Source organism: Oncorhynchus keta, chromosome 12 (genome assembly GCF_023373465.1).
Source record: "Oncorhynchus keta strain PuntledgeMale-10-30-2019 chromosome 12, Oket_V2, whole genome shotgun sequence".
Lineage (NCBI taxonomy): Eukaryota > Metazoa > Chordata > Actinopteri > Salmoniformes > Salmonidae > Oncorhynchus > Oncorhynchus keta.
This window is the reverse complement of record NC_068432.1, coordinates 26,952,916-26,971,232: the sequence shown is the minus strand read 5'-3', so window position 1 is coordinate 26,971,232 and position 18,317 is coordinate 26,952,916. Positions and strand designations below refer to the sequence as shown.

Below are 18,317 nucleotides of genomic sequence, written 5' to 3'. Positions count from 1 at the left end.
AGACAAGACTTCTGCAAATGTCACAAGATGTTCTGTTATGGACAAATGATAGGTGTATTTGTACATTCTCTTGTCATACAAATCAGTGGAATGTCTGAGAGCTAGATTGTCCTGACCTTTAAATGCACCTGCTGGCAACATGTCTGGACTTGTTACTGAGGACCACTCTAGTCCTCAATCAGCCAAATACATTATTAAAGGGCACACTATTTAACAAATAAGATGGAGAACAAGCTATAGGATGAAAAATACCGGAGTTTTGGGCGCAGGTACAGCCAAATAGCGGTAGCTAATGCTACCTACAAAATAATATTGTGATATGTAACTGTATCGATTTCCCCCAATCACTAATAACTTGTAGGTCCACTGAATGACTGTTAGTCATAATATCTATTTTCCCACTTGGATTGAGGCCCAAACAGAGAATCTGTGCTAATGCTGCTTAACTATGCTTTGAGCTCAAAAGAAAACCCTTTGGATCTCCTCATCTGACATTTACTGAGCAGCAGGAGACCGCAAAACATCAATGGTAATGATGAATTACCAATATAGGGATTGATAGACCTTCATAAGCACAATTAGTATTTTTGTGTTTGTGTGTGTGTGTGTGTGCGTGCATGCATGTGTGTGTGTTGTGTCTGTGTGTACAGGATGTAGGAAAAAAGTGGGCTAGACTGTTTATTAGGCTGTCATTAACATTGCTGCAGCATACCTGATTTAGCTCCATGTATCTAAGTGGAATCAACATGTATAAACCAGAATGATCTTTGAGAAACTGGTTACTGTTTGACATTTGAATGTTTATGGATTGGCTGCTTTGCGTCAATCCAATTAACGTAATAAGAAAATCCCCATAACAATTTGTCTGTTTCAGCTAGAGATATGGGCACCGCTTCCGCCTATGTTGGCGTTCTGCATCTGTGGTGGAAAGTGGCAGAGCTACAGTGCTGTTTGACAGACCGGTAGTCTTCTCACAAAAATGTTTGTAGCGTGCGAAAGGTTTGGCCTACAAATTAATATAACCACTTGATGGAAAGATGAGACTCAAACAAACACGATGGTGTTCTCCCAGTACCAGGAAGTTTGGAAGTATTTTGTGCTCCAAATAAAGGGGTTAAATATGTGTAAAAGAAATACATATATTTATATGTACTGAACAATAATATAAAAGCAACATGCCAAAATTTCAAAGATTTTACTGAGCTAGTTCATCTAAGAAATCAGTCAATTGAAATAAATTCATTAGAACCTAATCTATGGATTTCACATGACTCAGAATACAGATATGCATTTCTTGGTCACATATACCTTAAAAAAAGGTAGGGCGTGGATCATAAAACCAGTCAGTATCTGGTGGGACCACCATTTGCCTCATGCAGCGCGACACATCACCCTTCTCATAAAGTTGATAAGGCTGTTGATTGTGGCCTGTGGAATGTTGTCCCACTCCTTTTCAATGGGTGTGCGAAGTTGCTGGATATTAGAAGGAACTGGAATATGCTGTCGTACACATCGATCCAGAGCATCCCAAACGTGCTCAAAGGGTGACATGTCTGGTGAGTATGCAGGCCATGGAAGAACTGGGACTTTTCAGCTTCCAATAATTGTGTACAGATCCTTGCGACATGGAGCCATGCATTATCATGCTGAAAAATGAGGTGATGGCAGCGGATTAATGGCATGACAATGGGCCTCAGGATCTCATCATGGTATCTCTCTGCATTCAAATTGCCATTGTTAAAATGCAATTGTGCTCGTTGTCCGTATGCCTGCTCATACCATAACCCCACAGCCACCATTGGGCTTTCTGTTCACAACGTTGACCTCAGCAAACCGCTAGCCCAAACAACGCCATACACGTGGTCTGCGGTTGTGAGGCCGGTTGGCCAAATTCTCTAAAACAAAGTTGGAAGTGGCTTATGGTAGAGAAATGAACATGCTGGACATTCCTGCAGTCAGCATGCCAGTTGCAGTCAGCATTGTGTTGTGTGCATTTTAGAGTGGCCTTTTATTGTCTGTGTAATGACCCATGCTGTTTAACCTCTTACGTCCACCCGACATGCAGGCGTCCCATCTAGACATCTGGAAATGCAAATGCGCTACGCTAAATGCTAATAGCACTCGTTAAAACTCAAACGTTCATTAAAACACACATGCAGGGTACTGAATTAAAGCTACACTCGTTGTGAATCCAGCCAACAAGTCAGATTTTTTAAATGCTTTTCGGCGAAAGCATGAGAAGCTATTATCTGATAACATGCAACACCCCAAAAGACCCGCAGGGGACGTAAACAAAATAATTAGCATAGTCGGCGCTACACAAAACGCAGAAATAAAATATAAAACATTCATTACCTTTGACGATCTTCTTTGTTGGCACTCCTAGATGTCCCATAAACATCACTATTGGGTCTTTTTTTCGATTAAATCTGTCCATATATAGCCTAGATATCGATCTATGAAGACTGTGTGATCAAGGAAAAAACAGCGTTTTATAACGCAATGTCATTTTTTTAAATTAAAAAAGTCGATGATAAACTTTCATAAAACACTTCGAAATACTTTTGTAATGCAACTTTAGGTATTAGTAAACGTTAACAATCTATCAAATTGATCACGGGGCGATGTATATTCAATAGCTCCACGTGAAATAATGTCCGGATGTTTCAAGACCAAAACATCCTGTCGGAGACCGGAAGAAATGGGCTGTCTCTTGTTCGTTTGACCAAGAAACAAAGCCCAGGCAAATGACAAGACTGGTGACATTGTGTGGAAGCTGTAGGAATTGCAATCTCGGCTCCAGGTAATTCGGTTTCCATTCAACGATACATGCAAGTGGCGCATTGATATATTTTCCCATTTTCATTGATCAGATTTTCCTGCGCTTTTCGATGAAACGGACGTTCTGTTATAGTCACAGCCGTGATTTAACCAGTTTTAGAAAGGTCAGAGTGTTTTCTATCCACACATACTAATCATATGCATATACTATATTCCTGGCATGAGTAGCAGGACGCTGAAATGTTGCACAATTTTTAACAGAATGTTCAAAAAAGTAGGGGGTAGGATTAACAGGTTAATCAGCTTCTTGATATGCCACACCTGTCAGGTGGATTAATTATCTTGGAGAAATGCTTACTAACAGGGATCAAATCAAATCAAATCAAATTGTATTTGTCACATACACATGGTTAGCAGATGTTAATGCGAGTGTAGCGAAATGCTTGTGCTTCTAGTTCCGACAATGCAGTAATAACCAACAAGTAATCTAACTAACAATTCCTAAACTACTGTCTTATACACAGTGTAAGGGGATAAAGAATATGTACATAAGGATATATGAATGAGTGATGGTACAGAGCAGCATAGGCAAGATACAGTAGATGGTATCGAGTACAGTATATACATATGAGATGAGTATGTAAACAAAGTGGCAAAGTTAAAGTGGCTAGTGATACATGTATTACATAAGGATGCAGTCGATGAGTACAGTATATACGTATGCATATGAGATGAATAATGTAGGGTAATTAACATTATATAAGGTAACATTGTTTCAAGTGGCTAGTGATATATTTACATAATTTCCCATCAATTTCCATTATCAAAGTGGCTGGAGTTGAGTCAGTGTCAGTGTGTTGGCAGCAGCCACTCAATGTTAGTGGTGGCTGTTTAACAGTCTGATGGCCTTGAGATAGAAGCTGTTTTTCAGTCTCTCGGTCCCAGCTTTGATGCACCTGTACTGACCTCGCCTTCTGAATGATAGCGGGGTGAACAGGCAGTGGCTCGGGTGGTTGTTGTCCTTGATGATCTTTATGGCCTTCCTGTAACATCGGGTGGTGTAGGTGTCCTGGAGGGCAGGTAGTTTGCCCCCGGTGATGCATTGTGCAGACCTCGCTACCCTCTGGAGAGCCTTACGGTTGTGGGCGGAGCAGTTGCCGTACCAGGCGGTGATACAGCCCGCCAGGATGCTCTCGATTGTGCATCTGTAGAAGTTCGTGAGTGCTTTTGGTGACAAGCCAAATTTCTTCAGCCTCCTGAGATTGAAGAGGCACTGCTGCGCCTTCTTCACGATGCTGTCTGTGTGAGTGGACAAATTCAGTTTGTCTGTGATGTGTATGCCGAGGAACTTAAAACTTGCTACCCTCTCCACTACTGTTCCATCGATGTGGATAGGGGGGTGTTCCCTCTGCTGTTTCCTGAAGTCCACAATCATCTCCTTAGTTTTGTTGACGTTGAGTGTGAGGTTATTTTCCTGACACCACACTCCAAGGGCCCTCACCTCCTCCCTGTAGGCCGTCTCGTCGTTGTTGGTAATCAAGCCTACCACTGTTGTGTCGTCCGCAAACTTGATGATTGAGTTGGAGGCGTGCGTGGCCACGCAGTCGTGGGTGAACAGGGAGTACAGGAGAGGGCTCAGAACGCACCCTTGTGGGGCCCCAGTGTTGAGGATCAGCGGAGTGGAGATGTTGTTGCCTACCCTCACCACCTGGGGGCGGCCCGTCAGGAAGTCCAGTACCCAGTTGCACAAGGCGGGGTCGAGACCCAGGGTCTCGAGCTTGATGACGAGCTTGGAGGGTACTATGGTGTTGAATGCCGAGCTGTAGTCGATGAACAACATTCTCACATAGGTATTCCTCTTGTCCAGATGGGTTAGGGCAGTGTGCAGTGTGGTTGAGATTGCATCGTCTGTGGACCTATTTGGGCGGTAAGCAAATTGGAGTGGGTCTAGGGGGTCAGGTAGGGTGGAGGTGATATGGTCCTTGACTAGTCTCTCAAAGCACTTCATGATGACGGAAGTGAGTGCTACGGTGCGGTAGTCGTTTAGCTCAGTTACCTTAGCTTTCTTGGGAACAGGAACAATGGAGCCCTCTTGAAGCATGTGGGAACAGCAGACTGGTATAGGGATTGATTGAATATGTTCGTAAACACACCGGCCAGCTGGTCTGCGCATGCTCTGAGGGCGCGGCTGGGGATGCCGTCTGGGCCTGCAGCCTTGCGAGGGTTAACACTTTTAAATGTCTTACTCACCTCGGCTTCAGTGAAGGAGAGTCCGCATGTTTTCGTTGCAGGCCGTGTCAGTGGCACTGTATTGTCCTCAAAGCGGGCAAAAAAGTTATTTAGTCTGCCTGGGAGCAAGACATCCTGGTCCGTGACTGGGCTGGATTTCTTCTTGTAGTCCGTGATTGACTGTAGACCCTGCCACATGCCTCTTGTGTCTGAGCCGTTGAATTGAGATTCTACTTTGTCTCTGTACTGATGCTTAGCTTGTTTGATAGCCTTGCGGACGGAATAGCTGCACTGTTTGTATTCGGTCATATTACCAGTCACCTTGCCCTGATTAAAAGCAGTGGTTCGCGCTTTCAGTTTCACGTGAATGCTGCCATCAATCCACGGTTTCTGGTTAGGGAATGTTTTAATCGTTGCTATGGGAACGACATCTTCAACGCACGTTCTAATGAACTCGCACACCGAATCAGCGTATTCGTCAATATTGTTATCTGACGCAATACGAAACATATCCCAGTCCACGTGATGGAAGCAGTCTTGGAGTGTGGAGTCAGCTTGGTCAGACCAGCGTTGTTTTAGTTTCTGTCTGTAGGCAGGGATCAACAAATTGGAGTCGTGGTCAGCTTTTCCGAAAGGAGGACGGGGCAGGGCCTTATATGCGTCGCGGAAGTTAGAGTAACAATGATCCAAGGTTTTTCCATCCCTGGTTGCGCAATCGATATGCTGATAAAATTTAGGGAGTCTTGTTTTCAGATTAGCCTTGTTAAAATCCCCAACTACAATGAATGCAGCCTCCGGATAAATGGATTCCAGTTTGCAAAGAGTCAAATAAAGTTCGTTCAGAGCCATCGATGTGTCTGCTTGGGGGGGGATATATACGGCTGTGATTATAATCGAAGAGAATTCTCTTGATAGATAATGCGGTCTACATTTGATTGTGAGGAATTCTAAATCAGGTGAACAGAAGGATTTGAGTTCCTGTATGTTTCTTTCATCACACCATGTCTCGTTAGCCATAAGGCATACGCCCCCGCCCCTCTTCTTTCCAGAAAGATGTTTGTTTCTGTCGGCGCGATGCGTGGAGAAACCCGCTGGCTGCACCGCCTCCGATAGCGTCTCTCCAGTGAGCCATGTTTCCGTGAAGTAAAGAACGTTACAGTCTCTGATGTCCCTCTGGAATGCTACCCTTGCTCGGATTTCATCAACCTTGTTGTCAAGAGACTGGACATTGGCGAGAAGAATGCTAGGGAGTGGTGCACGATGTGCCCGTCTCCGGAGTCTGACCAGAAGACCGCCTCGTTTCCCTCTTTTTCGGAGTCGTTTTTTTGGGTCGCTGCATGGGATCCATTCCGTTGTCCTGTTTGTAAGGCAGAACACAGGATCCGCGTCGCGAAAAACATATTCTTGGTCGTACTGATGGTGAGTTGACGCTGATCTTATATTCAGTAGTTCTTCTCGACTGTATGTAATGAAACCTAAGATGACCTGGGGTACTAATGTAAGAAATAACACGTAAAAAAAAAAACTGCATAGTTTCCTAGGAACGCGAAGCGAGGCGGCCATCTCTGTCGGCGCCGGAAGTTATGTAAACAGTTATGTAAACAAATGTGTGCACAATTTCCTTTAGAAATAAACTTCTTTATGCAAATGGAATTTCTGGGATCTTTTATTTTAGCTCGTCAAACATGGGACCAACACTTTACATGTTGTGTTTATATTTTAGTTCAGTGCATATTCCTGAGCTTTCTTATTTCCTATATATAGGACAGACACTTCAAAATATTATTCCTTATGATTTTTTTGGGACTGTATGTTTTGCCATTTAGGCATGTGTTATTCAATGCGTTTATGGGCTATAGAAGACGAGGCCAAATTGTATAATTTATCAAATATTTTTTTTATATGTATATTTTTTTTATACCTACATTGGTCCTACAATTCTAAATAAAATAGCTAAATGGTCCATGGTATGACCATCTTAAATCCATTCCATATGCTAGTTTAGTCTGAAGTCTGTTTACTGAAAAACTGCCTTATTCAGACCGTGGGTGATGGATGATTTTCCAACAAATTTGTTAGTGAGATTATGGCAGTGGTAGAGGCTTGTTTGTAAGCAAAACAAAGTCAGGAGACATACAGTATCACTTGCAGGGAAAAAACAGTGACAAAGGAAACTTGACTGAGATACAGTAACCTGACACGTGTGAGATGGGGCACAACAATTTCAGTCAGCCTGCAAGGCAAGAGCCTGCCTGTATATGACCTTTGCCTTAGGCTTCATAGAGAGAAATAAGATCTAGTATTATACGCCTTATAATAAGACATTATCGTTCATAGATGCTTATAACAGGTAATATAGTGTTATACCTGTCAGCTCTCTGTAAAATGTTACAGAGGGATGCTGCAAGTAGTGTGCATAGGTATAGAGGTCAGTGTGTACTATAATGCTAAACTCCTTTTAAATGGCTAGCAGGACACAGTTCTGCCCATCCTGTATTGAAAGCTGATCACACCTCAGGAATATTTGAACAATTTTCCAAACATACATACATAACGAAAGACAGACAGACATTATTCAGTTGATTCAAAATAATACTTTCCAAAATACAGTTATTGTCTTGTTATGAAATGCAAGTCAAATTCAATGTTCTGTAAATAGTGGTCTGTATCAGCGAAGAGTACTAATCAAACTTTGCTGCTCATTGTAAAGTTTTAGCTTTATGGCAGGCATTGGCAGCCATAAGCTTAGTGTAGAAGTCAAAGGGGTGTTTTAATGTAATGCTTTGACCCAGACTCCCAGCTGTGTGTGACGCAGACTGGAGTATTACAGACACTCCTGTTGTACTTGACTTGTCATTAGACTATAAAGACCCAGTAGGTTGTCCATAAATTAGGCCAGTTAGGGAATGTGTAAGCGGGGCATTAATGAAGTGCTGACCAAGAGGAAAAAATAGGAACATACAGCTGCACGCCTGCTTTCCCTCTCTCCATTTACAAAGCAGAATGTAGTCACTCACATGCACATCAAGGTTATTATAGTTTTGTGTTTTTATATTAGTATATGTTTCTATTAGTTTCAAGATATTTATTTAAAATTCAGTTTAGTTTCAGTCAGTTTTCAGATCTGGTTTACTAGTTTTTAATTAGTTTAAGTTTTATAAAAAAAAATCTATTTAGGTTTTATGTTATTTGGTTTCAGTTTTAGTGTTAGGGACAGAAAGTAGCTTGTGTGGGAGGCTAGGAGCCATTTATGTTTTGTATAGTTTTGGTGTTTTTTGAGATGTCACTTCTTACCACTGTGGTGCAGTAATGGCATAAGGTGATGGGTCAGGTCCTGAGTTATAGTCCAAGATAGACATCCGTTGTTTTAAACGTAATTTACTCACGTTCACATACCCCATTTCATGGTGGTTGCCATCTGCTTTATAGAGCCAATAGCCAGCACTCAGTGTGCACTGGAACAAGCGCGAGCAGCGTCATCACATCATCCAGAAGCATGGCAGACATTGAACAAAAATATAAACGTAACATGCAACAATTTCAATGATTTTACTGAGTTACAGTTCATATAAGGAAATTAGTCAATTTAAATAAATAAATTAGGCCCTAATCTACAGTGGGGCAAAAGTATTTAGTCAGCCACCAATTGTGCAAGTTCTTCCACTTAAAAAGATGAGAGAGGCCTGTAATTTTCATCATAGGTACACTTCAACTATGACAGACAAAATGATGAAAACAAATCGAGAAAATCACATTGTAGGATTTTTAATGAATTTATTTGCAAAATATGGTGGAAAATAAGTATTTGGTCAATAACAAAGGTTTATCTCAATACTTTGTTATATACCCTTTGTTGGCAATGACAGAGGTCAAACGTCTTCACAAGGTTTTCACACACTGTTGCTGGTATTCAGATCTCCTCTAGAGCAGTGATGTTTTGGGGCTGTTGCTGGGCAATACGGACTTTCAACTCCCTTCAAAGATTTTCTATGGGGTTGAGATCTGGAGACTGGCTAGGCCACTCCAGGACCTTGAAATGCTTCTTACGAAGCCACTCCTTCATTGCCCGGGCGGTGTGTTTGGAATCATTGTCATGCTGAAAGACCCAGCCACGTTTCATCTTCAATGCCCTTGCTGATGGAAGGAGGTTTTCACTCAAAATCTCACGATACATGGCCCCATTCATTCTTTCCTTTACACGGATCAGTCGTCCTGGTCCCTTTGCAGGAAAACAGCCCCAAAGCATGATGTTTCCACCCCCATGCTTCACAGTAAGTATGGTGTTCTTTGGATGCAACTCAGCATTCTTTGTCCTCCAAACACAACGAGTTGAGTTTTTACCAAAAAGTTATGTTTTGGTTTCATCTGACCATATGACATTCTCCCAATCTTCTTCTGGATCATCCAAATGCTCTCTAGCAAACTTCAGATGGGCCTGGACATGTACTGGCTTAAGCAGGGGGACACGTCTGGCACTGCAGGATTTGAGTCCCTGATGGCGTAGTGTGTTACTGATGGTAGGCTTTGTTACTTTGGTCCCAGCTCTCTGCAGGTCATTCACTAGTTCCCCCCGTGTGGTTCTGGGATTTTTGCTCACCGTTCTTGTGATCATTTTGACCCAACAGGGTGAGATCTTGCGTGGAGCCCCAGATCGAGGGAGATTATCAGTGGTCTTGTATGTCTTCCATTTCCTAATAATTGCTCCCACAGTTGATTTCTTCAACCCAAGCTGTTTACCATATATTATATTATTTACCTATTGCAGATTCAGTCTTCCCAGCCTGGTGCAGGTCTACAGTTTTGTTTCTGGTGTCCTTTGACAGCTCTTTGATCTTGGCCATAGTGGAGTTTGGAGTGTGACTGTTTGAGGTTGTGGACAGATGTCTTTTATACTTATAACAAGTTCAAACAGGTGCCATTAATACAGGTAACGAGTGGACGACAGAGGAGTCTCTTAAATAAGAAGTTACAGGTCTGTGAGAGCCAGAAATCTTGCTTGTTTGTAGGTGACCAAATACTTATTTTCCACCATAATTTGCAAATAAATTCCTTTAAAATCCTACAATGTGATTTTCTGGAATTTTTTTTTCATTTTGTCTGTCATAGTTGAAGTGTACCTATGATGAAAATTACAGGCCTCTCTCATCTTTTTAAGTGGGAGAACTTGCACAATTGGTGGCTGACTAAATACTTTTTTGCCCCACTGTATGAGGATTAGGGCTGAAGAACAGTCATGGGCCCACCCACTTAGGAACCAGGCCCAGCCAATCAAAAGCCCACAAAACGGCTTTATTACAGACAGAAATACTCAGCTGTTTCATCAGCTGTCCGGATGACTGGTCTCAGATGAGGTGGCTGGGTAACTGCAGGTGGCGGCTCCCACAGGAGGCTGCTTATGGTATAGAAATTAACATTAAATTCTCTGGCAGCAGCTTTTGTGGGCATTCCTGCAATCAGCATGCCAATTGCATGCTCCCTCAGAACTTGAGACATCTGTGGCATTGTGTTACAAAACTGCACATTTTAGAGTGGCCTTTTATTGTCCCCAGCACAAGGTGTGTAATGTGTGTAATGCACCTGTGTAATGCACCTGTGTAATGATCATGCTGTTTAATCAGCTTCTTGATATGCCACACCTGTCAGGTTGATGGATTATCTTGGCAAAGGAGAAATGTTTACTAACAGGGATGTAATCAAATTTGTGCACACAATTTGAGAGAAATGTTTTTTTTTGTGCGTATAGAACAATTCTAGGATAATTTATTCCAGCTCATGAAACATGGGACCAACACTTTGCATATTGCATTTATTTTTTTGTGAAGTATAAATGTTAATATCTTTGGCTGTGAGTGATTAGAAAAAAGGATTTACTTGACTAAAGGTGATGACTAAGGCGTCTTATTTGCAATTTTCAGTGTGGACTCCTCCATGGCAATTATCTTTTTGGGATTGAATTCAGCTAAACTGCAATTTCTTGAGTGTACTTTTAACAGAGCTGAGATTTATATCAAAGTTGCATTCATCTATTCCTTACACCAATCAAGTAGATTAATCTACATAAGTTCCGAGGTAGGAGGAGTTTCTTCTGGACAGGGCCTAACTATAGTGGCCCAATAAGCACATGCCCTTCAGATATCCCTTATTGGGACAGTGGTTAGGGTGTTGGACATTGTTGCTGGTGGCCTCGGATTGAGGCCCGGTAGGGGAGTCACCATACTCTTACATTTTCAGTAATATACAGTTGAAGACTTAAATGTAAATGTAAAAGTCAGAAGTTTACATACACCTTAGCCAAATACATTAAAACTCAGGTTCACAATTCCTGACATTTAATCCTAGTTACAATTCCCTGTCTTAGGTCAGTTAGGATCACCACATTATTTTAAGAATGTGAAATGTCAGAATAATAGTAGAGAATTATTTAGCTTTTTTCTTTCATCACATTCCCAGTGGGTCAGAAGTTTACATACACTCAATTAGTATTTGGTAGCATTGCTTTTAAATTGTTTAACTTGGGTCAAACATTTTGGGTAGCCTTCCACAACTTTGGGTGAATTTTGGCCCATTCCTCCTTACAGAGCTTGTGTGACTGAGTCAGGTTTGTAGGCCTCCTTGCTCACACACACTTTTTCAGTTCTACCAACACATTTTCTATGGGATTGAGGTCAGGGCTTTGTGATGGCCACTCCAATATCTTGACTTTGTTGTCCTTAAGCCATTTTGCCACAACTTTGGAAGTATGCTTGGGGTCATTGTCCAGTTGGAAGACCCATTTGCGACCAAGCTTTAACTTCCTGACTGATGTCTTGAGATGTTGCTTCAATATATCCACATAATTTTTCTGCCTCATGATGCCATGTATTTTGTGAAGTGCACCAGCCCCTCCTGCAGCAAAGCACACCCACGACGTCATGCTGCCACCCCCTGTGCTTCACAGTTGGGATGGTGTTCTTCAGCTTGCAAGCCTCCCCCTTTTTCCTCCAAACATAACGATGGTCATTATGGCCAAACAGTTCTATTTTTGTTTCATCAGACCAGAGGACATTTCTCTAAAAAGTATGATCTTTGTCCACATGTGCAGTTGCAAACCGTAGTCTGGATTTTTTATGGCGGCTTTGGAGCAGTGGCTTCTTCCTTGCTGAGCGGCCTTTCAGGTTATGTCGATATAGGACTCGTTTTACTGTGGATATAGATACCTTTGTACCCGTTTCCTCCAGCATCTTCACAAGGTCCTTTGCTGTTGTTCTGGAATTGATTTGCACTTTTTGCACTAAAGGACGTTCACCTCTAGGAGACAGAACACGTCTCCTTCCTGAGCGGTATGTCTGCGTGGTCCCCTGGTGTTTATACTTTATACTATTGTTTGTACAGATGAACGTGGTACCGTCAGGCGTTTGGAAATTGCTCCCAAGGATGAACCAGACTTGTGGAAGTCTACAATTCTTTTCTTTCTGAGGTCTTGGCTGATTTCTTTTGATTTTCCCATGATGTCAGGCAAAGAGGCACTGAGTTTAAGGTATGCCTTGAAATACATCCACAGGTACACCTCCAATTTAATTATCGTCCATGAGTTTTAATAGGTTAATTTAGAACCTAACGATGTGAATATTAAAGGTTTGTATAACAGTAGTTATATAGATGAGCCATAACTAGAATACTGTATATACATATAAATTGGGTAAAACATTAGGTAAACATTATTGAAATAACCAGTGTTCTCTTAGGTGCAGCTTAGAGTACCAGGTGGTAACGGCTAGTGACATTGTTTGAGGTTCAGGGCATGGTACTGGCCGGAGGTCGGCTAGTGGTGACTGTCTGAAGGCCTGGAGATAGAAGCTATTTATCAGTCTCTCGGTCCCAGCTTTGATGCACCTGTACTGTCTCCGCCTTTTTAGATGGTAGCGGGGTGAACAGGCTGTGGCTCGGGTGGCTGGGGTCCTTGATGATTTTCTTGGCCTTCCTATGACACCGGGTACTGTAGATGTCCTGGTGGGCAGGCAGCGTGCCACCGACGATGCCTTGGGCTGACCACACCACTCACTGAGGAGCCCTGCTGTTGCGGACGATGCAATTGCCCCACAGAGGTGCTGAGCTTCCACCCCTGTGAGGCCTCCGTGTTGAGGATCAGCGTGGCAGAGGTGTTGTTGCCTACTTTCACCACTTGGGTCAGCCCGTCAGGAAGTCCAGGACCCAGTTGCACAGGGAGGGGTTCAGATCAAGAGCCCTGAGCTTAGTCATGAGGGAACTATGGAGGGAACTATGGTGTTGAAGGCTGAGCAGTGGTCGATGAGCAGCTTTCTTACAAAGGTATTTCTCTTGTCCAGGTGGGATAGGGCAGTGTGCAGTGAAATGGCGATTACGTCATCCGTGGATCTGTTGGGCGGTATGCAAACTCTAGTGTGTCTATGGTATACTCAGACTAAATGCAGCTCTCTAACAATACTTATTTATCTCACTCTTCTTATTAGAGTTCATTCTGATATTGACTTGGCCATTGAGATCGTACTGCTGTGATTCCCAGTCCTGAGTTGATCCTCCTGTGTTTGTATATCATTGCTTGCTGGTACTTAGTGGTAGGCTGGTATTTCTCAGAAACAGATGAGCTTTTTCCTGCTCTTCCAGCCAATAGAGAACTTTGTAATAAATGACCAAGAAATACTTTCGCTCAACACTAGCACACCATGAAGCAGCCCATGCTGAGCAGGAGTGAGGAGGGAATTCCAGCTGGAGGTCATCTTATGATCCATAGCTCAATCATACGTTGCAAGTTATTATTGAGGCACAAAGCATCAATATTCACATTGTAATATTGCACCTTATTTTTTATGTACATATTTCCATGTAGTACCATGGACCTGATATGGCAAAATCCATAGGATAACTTGTGTGTGTGTACTTTATAATACAGAAGCGAGATGTGAACTGTTTGTCTGAGAAGGTTTGCCGGTAATGCCAACCAGTCATACGGGTTGTCTGATTAAGCGCATTCATGGTGATTTAATCAGTGTTCTTCTCAGTAGATGTAACAGTGTGGTAGATCAGCACTGCCTATTAGGGTTATAATTAGCAGGCTGTGAAGACGTTAGAGAGGGAAGGAGAAGGATGGCCAGACACCTTCTGGGTGCCCATATGCTACTGTGCTCAGGAGGAGGATGTAATGGGATTGGAAGTACGTCAGGATTAGACGTCATCAGCTTGGTGACAATGAATGAGTCACCCACTGTAATGTGTTGTCTGCTAAATGTGTACAAAATATCCTTCTCCTTGGTTCTCTCCTAACACTAGCAAACTTCCGGAATTAACGGCATCGGAAATTAATTTCACCCCAAAACTGCTTTGGAGAGATTCCTCCGACTGTTCTTGAGTGAATGTGAGATTCACCATGTGACTGTGGCTGTAGTCCTACACCTATGCACTTTCAGCTCACTGTAAGTTGACCAATTAAATACTACAACCTGACTTTGTCAGAGCCCCTGCCCCACTGTCACTTTGTATTACCTCTATTACCTTAGTCGCATTAGGTCTAGGGTCTAACTTTACTGCTTACACACACACATACACATACACATACACACACACAGTCAAGTCAAGGCTGTAAAGTATTGTGCAGGACAAGGTAATTGAATGTCTCAACAGAAGTAGTGTGGTGGTTACCTCAGAAACCAGAATTCATTAAAACAGCAGCCCTCTACTCTCCCATTCTCCCCTGTGCATTAACTCTAACCTGCAGAAGGTGAGACCTCTCTGATCAGGTTTCTCATCTTTCCTCTGAGTGCAGTGTGAAGTGTTAATGTGGTATTCCACTCTAACCACACATCTACACACCTCTAATAATAGACTGTAGGAGATGTGGAGGAGATGCCGCACTAGTCTGGCCAGCATGAGGTGTAAAACTGATCACTGGTCAACTCCAACTGGCTGTGGTCTGACCTGGGCCACGTTCAGTAGGCAATCGTTGTAGAACTTTGCAGAAAGAGATGTCATGAATAGCGCTGACATGATACCATATTCTTTATAATCCTTGGGAAATTTGCTCTTCCGCAATGTTGTGCCCTGCTGCATGGGCCCCTGACCTGTCGTATCCCCCTCAATCCAGTTCATTACTTTGGGGGAAATGCCTGGTAATCTGTCCAAACCTTTTCCTATACTTTCACTCTACAAGTCAAGCCAGAGGACAGACAAAAGGTGAAGGTTCTGTTAGCAATCAAGGGGAAAATGTATTTTTATTTAAGAGGTCAGGTGTTGTAGATTTTTTTTTACTCTTAGGACTTTTTGCCTTAAAGTCGAGGTACCCACCACACTACTTCTGTTGAGACATTCAGTTACCTTGACCAGTCCTTGTATACTTCTGGCCCGTCCTTGGACACTGTGCTATCTAACCTCCAAACGAGCTTCAATGCCATACAACACTCCTTCCGTGGCCTCCAACTGCTCTTAAACGCTAGTAAAACCAAATGCATGCTTTTCAACCGTTCGCTGCCTGCACCCGCACGCCCGACTAGCATCACCACCCTGGATGGTTCCGACCTAGAATATGTGGACATCTATAAGTACCTAGGTGTCTGGCTAGACTGTAAACTCTCCTTCCAGACTCATATCAAACATCTCCAATCTAAAATCAAATCTAGAGTTGGCTTTCTATTCCGCAACAAAGCCTCCTTCACTCACGCCGCCAAACTTACCCTAGTAAAACTGACTAACCTGCCGATCCTCGACTTCGGCGATGTCATCTACAAAATAGCTTCCAACACTCTACTCAGCAAACTGGATGCAGTTTATCACAGTGCCATCCGTTTTGTTACTAAAGCACCTCTTACCACCCACCACTGCGACCTGTATGCTCTAGTCGGCTGGCCCTCGCTACATATTCGTCACCAGACCCACTGGCTCCAGGTCATCTACAAGTCCATGCTAGGTAAAGCTCCGCCTTATCTCAGTTCACTGGTCACGATGGCAACACCCACCCGTAGCACGCGCTCCAGCAGGTGTATCTCACTGATCATCCCTAAAGCCAACACCTCATTTGGCCGCCTTTCGTTCCAGTTCTCTGCTGCCTGTGACTGGAATGAATTGCAAAAATCGCTGAAGTTGCAGACTTTTATCTCCCTCACCAATTTCAAACATATGCTATCTGAGCAGCTAACCGATCGCTGCAGCTGTACATAGTCTATCGGTAAATAGCCCACCCAATTTTACCTACCTCATCCCCATACTGTTTTTATTTATTTATTTTTCTGCTCTTTTGCACACCAATATCTCTACCTGTACATGACCATCTGATCATTTATCACTCCAGTGTTAATCTGCAATTTGTAATTATTCGCCTACCTCCTCATGCCTTTTGCACACAATGTATATAGACTCTATTTTTTCTACTGTGTTAATTGTTTACTCCATGTGTAACTCTGTGTTGTCTGTTCACACTGCTATGTTTTATCTTGGCCAGGTCACAGTTGCAAATGAGAACTTGTTCTCAACTAGCCTACCTGGTTAAATAAAGGTGAAATAAAGAAATAATAAAAAAATACATGTTAAAAGTGTTATAGAATATAAATGTGACCGATTGCCTCGATTCGGTCTTATGTAGCAGAATTTGAAATAGTGTTTTCTTACACTGGATAAAAGTAGAGACAAAAAATGGTAAAACACACTGCAGTTGGAGAACAATGGGAAAGTAATTCTTCTTTTAACAATAGCCCTTGAATGTTTTGGTATACCTTCTGGAGAATCCAAAAAATGGCCCTTGAATGTTTTGGTATGCCTCCTGGAGAATCCATTCAGCATCGTTAACCCTTAGCTCCACCCATCTCTTTAACGATTCACATGTGAGGCCATTTGCTAAACAGAGTGATTAGTTTAGTAAACAACCAAAGATTTCAAGACTAAAAGTGGTAAAAGTATTATTCTACAATAAGGAAAACTCAAGGTAAAAAAAACAACACTTGATCTAGTCCTTGGCCTATATCCTAATCTGACTTTGGTGCAGGTCATGTTGTTCTTCACATTACCGTCTCTGGTAAACACACGATATCAAACAAAATAAAAAGTTGATTTGTCACATGCATCGGATACAGAAGGTGTAAACAGTACAGTGAAATGGCTACTTGCATAGTAACAATATCAAAAACAGAAAGTGTCCAGATGAAAATATTTTATAAATATTTTTGAATTATTAGATTACGCTTACCTGACACACTTGTCTAAATTGATGGGTCATGTGAAATAAATGCTATAACCACTCCTCAGCCACATCTAGTTAAGTGGATGAGTCACTATTCTCTAGACTTGTACACATGTTCATGAAATACAATAGATGGCCGTAATCACCCCCGGGCACCTGGCTATCTTGATGGGTCATGTAATTATCTGGCGAAGTGTTTTGTTTAGATATGTAGTCTTTTGTCTTTTGTTTAAACATGTAGCTAACTAAACAATGAACTGGCATTATCCCAACTCATACTACTACCAACCATTACAAACATTGTCATAGCTGTAATCTAAATCTGCAGGTAGCTAAAGCTAACCAACCATGTTCAATGTTAGCTACAGTAGCTAACATTAGGCTACAACGAAGAATGGAAATAGTTTATGATTGAATAATATTACTACACAGATCATACACGTAATGTTAGCTAGCGAGCCAGCAAGCTAACACTCGCTAGCTAGCTAACAGTACGCTTTAACTTGCAATTAAAACAACTTTCTGACAAAATTAGAAACGTATAATATCTGAAAATATAGCTAGACTCTTACCCGTGTACATTAATGAATTCCGTTTTTTTGTAGCTACATCTTGTTAGGCCAGCGTTGTGTCAAATCAAATCAAATTTATTTATATAGCCCTTCGTACATCAGCTGATATCTCAAAGTGCTGTACAGAAACCCAGCCTAAAACCCCAAACAGCAAGCAATGCAGGTGTAGAAGCACGGTGGCTAGGAAAAACTCCCTAGAAAGGCCAAAACCTAGGAAGAAACCTAGAGAGGAACCAGGCTATGTGGGGTGGCCAGTCCTCTTCTGGCTCTTCTGGCTGTGCCGGGGAGATTATAACAGAACATGGCCAAGATGTTCAAATGTTCATAAATGACCAGCATGGTCGAATAATAACAAGGCAGAACAGTTGAAACTGGAGCAGCAGCACAGTCAAGTGGACCGGGGACAGCAAGGAGTCATCATGTCAGGTAGTCCTGGGGCACGGTCCTAGGGCTCAGGTCCTCCGAGAGAGAGAAAGAAAGAGAGAATTAGAGAGCATATGTGGGGTGGCCAGTTCTCTTCTGGCTGTGCTGGGTGGAGATTATAACAGAACATG

The 18,317-nt window shown here is 42.4% G+C and overlaps 1 protein-coding gene across 5 annotated transcripts in view; it reads left to right on the top strand.

Annotated features, from left to right (window-relative positions):
* Positions 1–18,317, top strand: part of LOC118391188 (glycerophosphodiester phosphodiesterase domain-containing protein 5-like) — a 62,098-nt gene that overhangs the window by 21,920 nt on the left and 21,861 nt on the right. The gene's annotated exons all lie outside the window — the stretch shown is intronic.